A 14100-nucleotide genomic window follows, 5' to 3' on the forward strand; every position below is an offset into this window, starting at 1 on the left:
TTTACTGGGGAACAAGAGAGGAGCCACAGGCTTGCCAACTCTTCTGACTTTATAGGCCTTGTTGTATATATTTTTTAAATTGCCTGACTCTTGAGACTGTGGGATTGTGAGGATTTCAAGTTTAATCTAAAAGAGAGGCTGGCACGTAGCTGTTCTGGCTTCAAGGAAATGTTGGAGGTCAAGTCCCAGACCTCAGAAACTAGAGGCAAATACAGAGATAAAATGAATCAAGAATCTTCTGGGTTTGGAGGGCCAGGCCCACCGCTTCAGAACCTGGAGGGCTGGCAGCATTGGAGGTATTCAAGATACTTTTCTAAGAAGGATATTTGACCGTGTCACGGAGAAAACCTGAAAGGATCCGACCGGACCCGTGACTTATCCACCCCCGCGGCACGCTCGCAGCAGCCCGCTGGGGACCCAGCGAAACCACCGGCCACGGCAGTGTAACAGCTTAGTCCGGACTATAGCCCGGCCACACGACTAAAGGCGGGTGTCAGCCGGAAAGCCTGGACAGCTTCTGCCCGAGAAAGCCAGGACTACCGGCAGCGGCCCTCCGACCGAGCCCTGCCCCCGCTGCGGTGCCGGGGCGGGCGGCGGTGGGCGGTGGGGGAAGGCGGTGCCCCGGAGGCAGGGCCGGGGGAGGTGGTGGCGCCGGGCGGTGCGCGGCGGAGGCTCCTCCCGCAGGCAGCCCGCCAGCCCCTCTCTTCCATCCTTCCCTCCCTCCCTCCCGCCCCGGCTCCATCCCTCCTTCCTGTCGGCGCTGCGCAGTGCAGCCGCCGGAGCTGGGCCGCCGGGAGCGCGCCGCGGGCAGCCCCCCGCACCCCCCGCGGCATGAGGCTGCCCCAGGGCACGGCGAGGCGGCGGCGGGTGAGTGCCGGGCCCCGGGACGGCCGGCTTCTCCCGGCGGCGGCTGCGGCCCCGCGGCGGGGGGCTCCGCTCGTACCTGGGAGGGGGCGGCCAGAGGGGCGCGGTGGCAGATGTCCCCCCGTCCCTCCCTCCGTCCCTCCGCCCGCCCCGGGGAGGCGCCGGCGAGAGGGGCCGAGGCGGGGGTTGGCAGCCCGGGCGGGACCCGGCGGGGCGGCGGGGGCTTTCCGAGCCCCGCGCCTGCCTCCCGACATTGCTGCTGGCGCGGGGCTGGGCCGGGGGCGGCGGACAGGTGGCGGCGGGGGCGGCGGGCGGTGCGGGCGCAGACCGCAGCAGCCTCCCCCGGGGCGCGGGGGGAGAGATCGGCGGCTCCGCTCTGCCGCTGCCCGGAGACTGCGGCTTAAATAGAGGCTGTGTTTTGTCAACAGCTCATTTTGCTGGCCGGCAGGTTGGTTGGTTCAAGGACTAAACAGCGGGTAAATAATATTTATGCCTCTTTTTGTGCCTTTTTTGTTTGCTTGTTTGTTTCTTTTTAGCTAAGTAGCACCCTTCCAAAGCGGGGGAGCTCGGGAGGGGAATCCAGAGCCCTTTCTGCGGTTGGGGAGCATCCAGCCATGCTGCGCGCCTCGCCGCACGCTGGCTGTGCAGGCACACCGGCGCAGTGGCAGCTCGCTGTGTCTGTTCTCAGTGATTGAATTTATAATGTGTTCAGAGATTGTGTTTAAAAAAGATCTTTCTAAGCCCCTGAGGTAGTTCTGGAAGGAACGTCATCCCCTTGTTAAAATTCAGTGTGTGTAGGTAAATTTGAACTGGGCATATTGTGCCGGCATGCCGTGTGTTGCTTTGGTAGGAATTGGTGATATACGTGGTGTATTTGGTTTTTAATTGTCATCGGTGGTGGATGCCTGGGAGCTTTGGTATAATTTTTGCTGGGAAATTTGCTGTAATTGGAGGAAATGTTATAGTCATCTAGTGCTAGGGAGACTTAAACTGTGAGCTGTTATGTAGGAATTGTCACTTTGATTCTTTTCCACAGACTTTCACACTTAAGATCTCCGTTGCAAAAATAGCCAAATATTCATATTCCATAATCAAGCTGTTCATGTTGTCAAATTCCCTTCAGGGAAGCACAGGCATTGGGTAGCTTTCTGCTGTATACGAACCCAGCTTGTTACCTACGTAAGCCAATGTGACTTGCCTTTGACATATTACCTGGAAGTCCATTCTGCCTTTTTTCCTTACTGTTAAAGAATTCTTTAAATTCTTAAACCCATATGTTGATTCCAGAGCATGAAACCAGACTGTTAATCAGACTTAGCAGGTTTAGTAGCTGTGGGGAAGATTAAAGTCCATGTCATTCCATGTTCCCTCTTAAATCAGCATGTGGCAATGCCAGCTGAGACACTATATCGTCATATTCAGTTTAACGTAGATCCATCAGTGCACATGTGCTTTATATATAAAGCTTTGCACATCCTGTAGGGAAGAATGCATGAATGCCTAGATCTGCAAAAGGTCTGTGATTGTCCTTAACTTCTCAACCATTGTATGCTGTATGGTTTTGGTGATAAGGATAAGCTTTGATTTCTGTATGTTTTTCATGATAAAGGTAAGCATGTGCATAGAAGTCTCCTGGATTTGGCCCCAATATGAATCAAGATCAAAACAAAAATTATGTTTGATGAGGGGAAGGATTAGGATGTGGAAGAGACAGAAGCAAATGCGGGGAGTGGATCCACATAATGAGTAGTGCCCTATCTGCAGTTGGTTGGTATTTCTTGGCATGGGTTGCCTGTCATTAGATGGATGGGGGTCTGCCGGTTACTTCTGAGAGGTCTGCTGAGGCTACTAAGAAAAGACAGTCTAGTGTTGGTAGGCTACAGGGCTATGCATCTAAACGGGAAAATCTTGCAGAAGTCAACAACTGGAAAGCTTAAAAATAACTGACTTGTACTTGGTTTGAAGTATAGATAGCTTTTAGGCAGTCAGTAGGTCACCTGATTTTGTTTGATTTTGCTTTCTGTTTACTTAGTCTTGGCATCCTTTCATCTTATCACTGTTTCACCTATTCAAACTTTTATCAGTGTTATTAAGTGATAACAGTTTCCATTGTGCACTCTCCAGACATACCACTTCAGTCACTTACAGCAACCAGTGGCAACCACTATCTATGAGTTAGATTGTGCTAAACCCCTTTACAGGTGTGCTGAGGAAAGGGAGAGACTTAACCTTTAGGTGAGGGCATTCTTGCAGACTTACCGAAGGCAAGTCAGGAATATGTGGGAATAGCCATATGGGTGGAGATGTTTCCAAGAAAGAGAGAGAAACTTATTTTCACAGGTGGCAAAGCTGCTGCTGCTAGTTTAGCAGGGAAATCATGGGGCTTTAATTTTCAAGTGCTGGATGAGTTACAATCTATGGCTATATGGTCACATCTGTTTCAACATTGTGCAGCTCAGGGCGTTAGGAAACATTCAAAAATATAATATCCATAGGTAATGCTAGAACAGAGTCTGTAAATCTATTAGAAATAGCTCTCTTAGTGCATGAGCATTAAATTGTTTAATCCAGTGGGTGACTGACAGCAAGTTTTGTGCCTCATGAAAAGATGTATTTAAACTCGGTGTGTTAGTGAGAATTCCACCTGAAAGATGGAACGGTACTTCAGGAAGAAAGTGTCCAGCAGTCTTAAACAATCTGTATGTTTATAACTACTGACTGTCTTGCAGAGTGCAGTCCATCACAAGGCTGATGCAGGTGGATTATGTTTTTCTCAAATGACCCAAGAGATGATGTGACCAGGTAAATGAGATTCTGTATCACTTAGGCTGTGTGCTAGTGTTCAGAGGAATGAGGAGGATGCTAAATTCAGCAGTTCCTGTTGCGTTGATACATTTGTTGGATGAAAGCAAAAATGATCTGATGCAGTTTTAAATTATAGTTTATATTATCTTGTAATTAGCTTATTTGAGTTGTTGAAAGGCAGTTTCTGGATAATGGAAGGGAAAACAGAAAAAAAGAAATCAGGAAACTTCTTGGAGTTAGTTTTGTTCCATTTTCAATAACACATATTGATCTAGGACACAGTTAGAAAGACTGGGATCTTGGATTCAGACTGATGTTGAAATGCAGAGATGGTTCAAGTGAAGGGATGTAATTAGCAGTAGAAGAAAAGGTCTGATATGGGAGGTTTAAAGATACTCGCATAGGTGGAAGGATTGAGAACTCAGATGAGATACTGGTGGCTTTTTGAGAGGGGATGCTGCTGCTCTGAGTTAGATTTGCAGGGAGACACGGAAAACAGGTACGAAAGTCAGTTTTACTCCTGTTACCATAACTACCTAGAATTAGTTGAAATTATTTGTGTTTTGGTGCGTCTTTTCCCCTGAGGTTTAGTTATGACTCTTTTTTGACTGTTAGGCATCCAATTTCTGTCTAAAACAAGAAAAATAAATTACTTCTGGATAAAGCTTGAGAGGTGATTTTGCTCTATGCCCCAAAACTGGTTGATGTATTTCATTCCATAAACTGTTTAATGTAAAAGATTTAAATAATCCTTGGGAGTGGGACCTGGAGCCCGTAGTCCCTTGCTTCCAGTGAGTGCCCACTCACAAGGACAGGGAGTCCTGCTCCGAGTTGGTGGTTATGTAAGCTGCGGAGAGAAATGCCACCTACAGAAAGGCTGAAGTCTCCATCCTGACTCATCTGTTACTTCAAGTAGTCTCTGGGTGGTCGGAGGTGTTGCACTTGCCCCATTGAGTGCTGCAGTGGCTGGGCTGGCTGCCTGAGAAAAGGGAGCACCACTGCTGCTTTCTTATTCTGACTATGTCTTTAAACAAAAGTGGTGACTTCGGCTTTTTCTGGGGAACCTGATCCTGTGGTTCTCCGCACATTTCATCAGCAGACCCAGGCAAGGAATAATTACTTTTGGAACAAGTTTCTTTTAGGTTTAAGCATCAAAAGTTCAGTTTTTATAGGTGCTTAAATGTCTCCAGGGATCATTTTCCAGAAGCTTATGGATCTCTTCCAGAGTCATTAGGACAGCAATGATGGGGGCCATATAAATTCCTAGATGGCCAGAGCTGTTTTCTTACCTGCTTTTGGGGGTGAAGGGGTAGCTAGGATGCCGATCACCAGGAAACGCAGAGGTTCCTGTGCCTTTACCTGCCTTTCTTACGGGCTTATAAACTAGCAGATAGTAACTGGAATGAATGATATCTGGGGGTTCTGATCTGACACTGAGAAGCATATTCAGGGATTGTTTTTCATAAGCACCATCAGGTTTTTGCTGATCGTTGCTGTCCGCCCTCCCCTGGCAACTTGCAATCCCTAAATTTGCGGACTGTGGGAGCCCTCCTGCTGCACATCTGTAAGGTCCATGCACTTCCTGCAAGACCAGAAATTCTGGGGCTTTTGCCACTTTGCTGCTGTCTGCCTTTCCCTGCTGCCGTCTCTTGGAATCACTCCTAGAAGCAGGTTTCACTGCAAGCAGGAAGTGCTTAAACTAAAAATAACTCCTAACCCATTGGTATGAATGTTGGTCAGGGTGTAAGGTTTTGAAGGGCATATGTCTCCCCTCCTTTCCATGCATGGTCTGGAGCTGGCACTGGAGTGAGGTCAAAGACTGTTGCTATAACAGAAGCAGCTTTCCCTTATCCCATAGGCAGAGAACTGCTGAGTTGTCAGCTGTTGAGTCCAAATTATGCCTTTTACCTCAGGGAGCACAAGTTACAAAAGCATGTGTCATGGAAACAAGGACAGCACTGTAGCAATTCCCTGCTCCTTCTGCCTCACGTCCTACCCTGCCAAAAATCAGACCCGCAGCACAGCCCACCTCAGAGGATGGACAGCCTGTGTTGCTGGCATGGCGTTACAGGAGCACCCGGGAGCGGGATGGCTTCCACCTTTCTTGGGCTGTGTGTTGGCAGGGAGCAGAGTCTCCTTTCTCACCTCTAAACCCAGCATTTTAGGGTCAGCTTCCTGCAAAATCAAAAAGCACAGCCTTTCAGCCAGCCTTGGCCTCCTGAAATTTCCTGAAGTCTTAAGCAGATAAAGTAGTGCTTTCTTTGGGTTGCTTTTATGCTGCAGCATTTTCCTTGCCAGCCAAATAGTTTCACTGATACAGTACACTGGTTACAGCATAACTGTAGGGTTTTGATTGTTTGGAAAGGGCATGCTTATATATTGATGAGCAACATTATACTGGTGTTCTCTGCCAGTGTAGCTTATTGCATTTTGGTCATCAGTCAAAAGCACTTTCTTTTGGAATATACATATATTTCTAAAATAGAGGTATATATTTGTGCTTGCTGTGTACCTATAGCTGCACTGGTAATAGCTTTGCCGTGTTGAATGAACCTAGATAGCTTTGTATCAAGGTGGCCTGGTAGTTTGTAGTGCATAATCATGAAATTTAAATAAAGCAATGTATTTGTATTATTTCCTTAGGTGACGAACACTGTCTGAAAAGTATGCTGGAATGCTTCTTAGGCTTGCATAATTTTGTCATTATTGCACAAGTTGCTTAAAGGTATAATGAAAGTACAAGTAACGGGGTAGTTGAAGGTGGTTTACACTGTCAGTTTGGCTCAGAAATGGTCCATGTTTACTTCCGGGCCTCGGGCTTCAGCCATCCATCTAAACTATTTTTGCTCCCTGAATAAATCAAATACTTCCCTTCAAGAGGAAGTGCAGACTCAGTTGACTAGCTAGCATGGTTAAACAATTATTGTGGATAGTATGGATATGGCCTATGGCAAGCTTAGCTAGCATGGTGAGCAGAGCAAGCCAGCACTACCCCAGCTGGCTTTATGCCCTCGAATGGCCCCCAGGTTGTGCCCTTGTGCATGTCACATGTTTCAGCCTAAAGTTTTAAAAACTACTCTGTCTTCATTTCAAGCACTTTGAACACAAAAGCACAGAAGAAGCTGTTTTGGAGCTAGATGGTGACCTGGTAGCTTGGTGCAAAGTGGCCTGGTCCAGACTTGGACACATTGGTCCCAAGCAGTGTGAAGGCGAGCCTGTCTGCAGCATTTAGGCTGGACATAAAAATTGCACGCTGCAGTCTGCCGGAGTGGTTTGAGCATCTCTGATATTCCTACTTTCTGTAACTTTACAAACTGCATTTCGAATTACCTGCGTGTTTGAGAGTTGCACAGCAGATCCCACATATCTTGGAAAGCCCAGATGAGAGGGAGAGTTGGACAAGTGGGAGGCGAGGCATACATCTGCTCATCATGGAGCTAGATTGGGCAGCCAGTTGCCTTTTGTGACTGTCTGATGGTATGTCCCTTAATCTGGCAGCCCTTCTCCCTTCCAAAAAGGACTTTACGTGGTCACCCAGAAGCTCTTGTGCCAAGACAGCAATGCTGCTCATCATGTGATGTAACCCTGTTTGTATGGCTGACCACGGATTTGCCCTTCTTGAACTGGGTGATCTAATGGCCTCTCTTAACTATAAAATCAGTGAGGATAGAGCTTCAAAATATTTTTCTCAAATAATTGGTCTTAATATTACTGCAGGGCAGAAATGCTGCTTAAATCAAATGAACTTCAGAAGAAAATTATAGTGGTCAGTATTAGAGGTGGGGCTTCTGCAGATTTTGAAGCCCAAAGGTGAATATAGGTTATAAGTGTTCTAACTACAACTGATTTTCACAGTATTTCATGTTTTGGATCAAGTTTAGTACTTGTGGCAAAAGAGGTGTTTGACCTCTGAGGTTTTACAGCTGCTCTGGAGCTAAAACCGAGGAGAAAAGCTTTTAATGTTTAATCCTAGGCGCAGAGAGAGAGAGGAGGAGAGAGAGGGGAAGAAAAACTGAAAATGTGATTTATTTAGATTGTAGACTTCAGTGTTGTCTTATTTACTTACTGAAGTACTGTGTGTGTGAGGTGGACATAACGTCAAACTCTTTTACTTCTGCTAGGGTTTCTGCTGGTCCTGAGGACAATATCTGTTCCCTAGAGTTTACCTGTTCCCCTTCCTTTTCCCCTGCTTCCCCCTGCTCCATACTCTTTCAAAGGTCATGGCTATGAGAAGACTTTAGTGTACAGGTCTCCAGACACGTAACTTATAATTCATCTTCTAGAACAGCGTTGTCACGATTCCTAATATAGAACAGCCTTCTCCTCCAAATTAAATGTGATTGGCCTGTTGCTTTTTCAAAATATTAGGAAATTTTTGAAAGAAGGTATTTTTGACCAAATATTCCCTAATGTTTCAAATGACAGGATCAGTCTGGATGACATTCAGCAAGCTATCAGGTGACCCTTATTTTTAAATCTTACCCCAAAAACTGTAGCTTGTCCCTGTGTATTGTTTTCCTTCATCACTCAAACGCTTATTAATGTGAGATCTAAGCAAGATTTATGCTAATCTGGTCTGACGTTGGTGTAATGTGAACTGAAGACTTTAAACTGGGAAGACTTGTATTGAGACCATATTTAGATTTTTTTTTTTTTTTAGGAGTGCATCCAATCTTATTTTTTATTTCAGTCAGTTCGCCCCATCCTTGAAGAGCTTTGCCAATAAATACTTAATTAGCTTTACTTTTCACAATGTGCACTTTTCAGTGGAGTTCTACTACATGGCATTGACTCTCATACTGTGGGTTATGTTTAAATCCCTTCTCTGTGTAGGTAATTGAGAACTGTGATCAAGTAACCTCATTGAACTAAATAGTTGCATTGTTTTAGGCTTTGCATCAACAGAAAATCTCTCAGACCCAAACTTCTCTAAGTGATCATTTGGTACAGTGTATAAATGAACTTTGTACTGGATTAAACCATTTCCACTGCTAATGAACAGCTAGCTTTTCTCTTGTGCTGTTTGATCAAGTGCTTTTGTAAGGTAGCCTCATCCATACGGAATAAGTTGCAAGGACTTTTATTTTCAGCAATTTTTATGTATTTATTTGCTTGGCCTGTGATAACTGATACTTAGAAAATTGAATGTTTTCTGGTTGCTTCCCCGTATTTCAACTAATAAGTGCTGTGGCTGGTGTTAATATGCAAAGAATATATCCTGAAAATGTTAGATTCTTGTCTGTTATCCTTTTGCCATGCTGTATTCATGCTTGCTAATCAGTAGGTAACTCTGAGTTGGAGTTTGGACAGTGATTACTGCAGACAGAAATGGGAGCAAGCACTCATTGTCACAATAGCTGCCTGTAGAATTAGGTCACTAACAGGCTTTCAGCAAAATAGTGTTAATTTTCCTCTCTACACACTTAAACACAGAGGGTATGTTTATAATTCCACATCTTTTCTGAGTGATTCTGTAGTGTAGCATTCCTCCTGATGGATTATATATGAATCTTTTAACTTCAGGTACCTAATGTGACAGCCCAGTTCAGCATTCGGCTCCCCCATACTGAATGAAGACTAAGGAGCCAAGCCTGTCACAGGTTCCTGCAGCTGGGCTCCTGCCGACAGTGCCAATGTAAGTTTATGCATACCTTTATTCATAAGGCAGAATTAGTCATATACTTATGTGTTTTCAAATTCAGGAGCAATATGTGTATATATGTGGTTAATGAGGCTTATTATCTTGCATAAATCAGCAGTTAGTCACGATCAGCACTCCATGGCTTTCACATACTTTCTCGTCAGAGGGCACAGGTGATCTCTGATAGCATTTAGTTGCTTGTTTCATGGGACTTGAGAATTAAGATGAATAAGATGCTGCAATCTAAACCCAGATATTTGATGAACTTATCTCTTTAATTAGAGAATTTAATAAATGTTGGTAATAATTGCCTCTTGATCTCTTGATCTCATCTTTTCAAGTAATGTGCGTTAATTTTTACCATCTTTAATGATAGTTGAGTGTTTGGGGTTTTTAAAAATCTTCTTATTTGATAAAAAAACATACTTGTCATTTGCATTCCTAACACCTATATGTACCTCTGATCTTTTTAATCTTTTCTACGGTAGCTCACAAAAAGTTTCTGTATATATTATCCTAAAGTAAAATATTTGTCCGTGAAGCATATGTATTGTCATCTAAACATGTTTTGCAAATACGATCCTTGTACAGATCCAGTGTATAGGTCTTCAATATGAAAAATTGCAGAAATGGGAAAAGCATAGCACTCTACAAAAATGTTTGAGATGGTGTTGTTTTTAAATGCTATATGGGTTCTAATGGCTTGCTTTGTGGTGAGATTGGCACAAGCTCTTGTAGAAGAGGATTTTGCAAAAGGAAGAAAAAGTAAGGCCTTGGCATTTCATACCATGAAATTTACTTTAGGGGTTTTGCCAGTCTCTGGATTTAGACAGGTGATCTTATAGGAATGTGCTTGGCCTTGTGAGTCGTGCACTGTGTATCTGGATGGACCTCATTAGATGCATAAAGAGCAGACATTTTCCTAAGGAATGAAATACTGGAATAGAAACTAAAAATAAGCAGAAGTAGAACATGTCATTTATAAAACTACACCAAAAGGTTAGTTGTCCAATTATGTCTCTCTTCTCTGCAGTTAGGTTTCCCCTCAGCCCTGCCTTCTCCCCCCACCCTGCTCCCCCCCCATGCCTGGGCACCTTAATCTGCAGCCACTAGAGAGACCATTGAGAATTGTTGCACATGTCTCGCTCCCACAGTCAGACTTGCTCAGCAGTTTGGAAACAATAGCTGCTTCATTTCTGAGTTGTGAAACAAAAAAGTTAAACATATCAGCAACAATGCATGAAAAATGTGATGAACAGCTTTTCACAGGAAGAGGTTTTTCCATTCCAATGTGTAGGTATACAAGATTTATTGGTGACAGAAGCTAATAAGTAAGAAATCCTTCTTCTTTTGTATATCACCTGCCAGCTCAATACTGAGAGAAGTAAACCATGAGATTTGCTAATAATAGCAGGAAGGAAGAACCCTGTTAAACCGAGATAGCAAAGTTGGAATGACTTGTGTGTGTAAAACCCAGGGTTGTTTTTCCGTCTTCACAGCCCTTTTTTACAGTCACCCGTGAGAAGCGAAAGAGTAAAAAAAAAAGAAAAAGATCTTCAGGAGGAGAATCTTGCTTTCAAGGGAGGAGTGAGGGAAGAGAGGCAGATGTAAGTTACAGATGATGTAGTGATGGTCATGTGAAAAGGATGTGAAGATGTGAGATGAACTGCAGTTGTGGCTTTGAAGCCTTCTGGTTTGTATTCTTATTCTAAAGTGTGAATCAGGTCAGGAGAGACTTGTGGAACTGACCCACTCTATGTCCTAGTAGAAGCAGTCTCAATTTTCTATGAGCTGCTTTCAGTTTTAAATGAGGTGTGGCATCATTAGCCTTACAGACACTGCTGTCTCAGCACTTGCTGGTGGTTTATATACAGGAACTCAATTCGTTGCTTTTGCTAAGTTCTAAATTGAATGACAGAAAAGCATTGCTTTATTTTAAAGCAGTAAAAATGATACATATGGGTCCCAGCCACCTTGCATGTTATTTTACAACATTCAGCTCTTCATTGCTTTGTTCTTTTTGGTGAGCATTATTTTAATGGTGCAGACTTTGCTCAAGTGTTTTATCCTCCTGCAGAGTACTTCATAGCAGTATTTTCCATTCTGAGATCCCCCGTGAAACAGCTAAAGGGTTTATTAGATTATTTACATCAAGCAAAATCAATAAACTTTCTAAGACAGATAAATCCAACCACCAGACAAGATGTAAACTTCTCGTTTGGATTATTCTGAATGAACATAGGAAAGTTTTAGCATCTTTATCGCTCTTGTGGACTGAGATATCTTGGTCTATGTTTGAATCAGATTTGAAATAATTTAACAGAAATTGGAAACAAAATTTGAACTTTTTAGTATATTTTGTTTTAAAACAATGATCTGCCTAAACTGAATATTCAGCCTATACTATTCAAAATGGAAATCCAGGTGTTAATTTAATAGTAAAATAACGACATCTTGTGCCTTTGACATTGCAGTAGGTGATTTATTTCAGTTAGGGCAATACAGTTAAGGAAGTGCCGCTTGTTTGTAGACCTGGGAGTAATGTGGAGGAGCACACTAAAACTGAGGTGAGGCTGTCTGTATTTTGCAGGTGTCAAAGTCTACTAGAGGGGTAGGAAGGATAGCATGAATGAATCAGTTTATGCTGAGGCACTAGGCTGCTAGCTGTGCTGCTACGAGAGCTGATCCACAAATGGTCCGTAAGTCCATTGCAGGGACCTGGAGACCTTTGTGAGAGGAGCAGAGCGGGCAAGGAGGAGTAGTATTAACTTCAGATAGCTGGATTTGTGTGCCTGCATGCCTTTTGGGTCCATGGCTCCAATGAAGGCTGTGAACAGCAAGAGAATAAGAGGGTACTAGTATAATGAGCAGGTGTGTGTGTGTAAGAGTGAGTGAATCTCTGTTTCCAGTAGCTGTGTTCTTATACATGCATGCATAAGTGCCTAAGTTCATATGTATTCTTTATAGCCTGGCAGTGGTCTCTCCTGGGTCTGGGTGTCCAGAGACGGGCAACAAGACTGGTGAAGGGTCTAGAGCACAGGTGTTACGAGGAGCTGCTGAGGGACCTGGGGTTGTTCAGTCTGGAGAAAAGGAGGCCAAGGGAGACCTTATCACTCTCTACAACCACCTGAAAGGATGTTGTAGTGAGGTGGGTGTTGGTTTCTTCTCCCAGATTACTAGTGATAGGACGAGAGGAAATGGCCTCAAGTTGTACCAGGGGAGGTTTAGATTAGATATTAGAAAGAATTTCTTCACTGAGAGAGTGGTCAGACGTTGGAACAGGCTGCCCAGAGAGGTGGTAGAGTCGCCATCCCTGGAGGTATCTAAAAGATGTGTAGATGTGGCACTTCAGGGCATGGTTTAGGAGACATGGTAGTGTTGGTTGATGGTTGGACTTGATGATCCTAGAGGTCTTTTCCAACCTTGGTGATTTTGTGATTCTATGAAAGCTAATTAAGAAAGAGACCGCTCTGATGCATACCAATTGTAGAGTCAATATTTGTAGTTCTTCTGAGTACGTAAGGTTAATTCCTACGCTTTGCCTCCCTAAAAGAAGGTTATACATGTATATGAATAAATGGAAAGCTAGAGGGGAATAAGGCACAACTAAAGCAGTAAGGTTAAGAAGTAAATGCCAGCTTCTATATAATTATGCAGGGAAAGACTTGTTCTGATAGTATCATACTATATTGTAGACCTTCCTTCCTTGGAGAAGTCGAAAGGGGAATGGCAGCACTTGAGTGCCCACTTGGGAGTGGAGCAGAGAGGAAAGCATTTGCTCTCCCCAGTAGAAGGGTAGCCTACACATGATAACATGCTACAGTATGTCATCATGTGACATGTCTGGTACTTACTAAAAGTGGAAATTCAGCAGGGCATGAAAGCTTTTAAAGTCTCAAGAAAGATTAATAGAGTGGGAATTTATCAGAAAATATAGATCTATAGTTTCAGGAATTGTCCATTCCCTCGATTACTAAAAAATCAATTTATTTCTCGTAAGTGACTCTCATTCCTTACATTCACTCTAGGATATTGCATAACTGTTGCTTGTTATTCTCAATATATTATTTAATGTGAAAGCTGCATTTTAGCATTTGATCTATTTATATGTTGTTTGTACACATGAAGACAGACCTTCTGTGGATTTGGTTCATTGTACCTTAAAAACAATTTGAATACCACAGGTTTCATTGCAGACAATGAAGGATTCCAACCCTCAGGTCATTGCCGGTTGTTTAAAAAAAACACACTTGGAATTGCTTCAGTAATTACCAGTGTTCTCTTATAAAACTAAATAGGCTTTTCCTGCAATGGAAAGAAGATTAAAGGTCATATAGTTCAAAATAAGTTTTTTGGACATTGCCAGATTAAGGAAAATAAACTCTTTCATTAATAAGGTCAACTTCTTTAATGTTTATTAATTCATAAGGACAGATGAGCTGAAGAGAACTGGCAGGGACAGAATTATGTAGATAACATGACTCTTCTGAGGAACAGCAATTTTTTTTCTGCAGATCTCTCTGTGAAGTGTGAGAGACATGGTCTGGCCCTTGAACCTCACATTGAGTAAAGCGCAATTGACAATGTGGGCAAGTGACGTTTTCCTCTGAACATATGCTGTCTTGAGAACTACACAGAGACTAACAGTACCCACAAAAAGTGAAACATGCTTTGGAATATTTGGTTTGTGTTTTATTTCAGTTATGTATCAGTAAAATGCAGCAAGTACTGGAGAAGTAGGAAACCTTCTCTGCATATTTTCATTTGATTCTAGGTTTATGCACTGCAAA

The 14100-nt window shown here is 43.3% G+C and overlaps 1 protein-coding gene across 4 annotated transcripts in view; it reads left to right on the plus strand.

Moving 5' to 3' along the window:
- The first annotated feature begins 728 nt into the window (after nt 1–728).
- The window catches only part of LIFR (LIF receptor subunit alpha), a 52186-nt gene continuing 38814 nt past the window's right edge, over nt 729–14100 (plus strand). For 2 of the 4 annotated variants that reach the window (XM_075079878.1, XM_075079879.1), the window contains exons 1-2: nt 729–867; nt 9193–9304. The gene's annotated coding sequence lies outside the window, so the exon portion shown is untranslated. Of the gene's footprint in view, nt 868–1292; nt 1341–9192; nt 9305–14100 lie in introns of all 4 variants that reach the window. The other 2 variants (XM_075079880.1, XM_075079881.1) reach the window with 2 other exon arrangements.

Source organism: Phalacrocorax aristotelis, chromosome Z, assembly GCF_949628215.1.
Source record: "Phalacrocorax aristotelis chromosome Z, bGulAri2.1, whole genome shotgun sequence".
In the NCBI taxonomy this organism is placed as follows: Eukaryota; Metazoa; Chordata; class Aves; order Suliformes; family Phalacrocoracidae; genus Phalacrocorax; species Phalacrocorax aristotelis.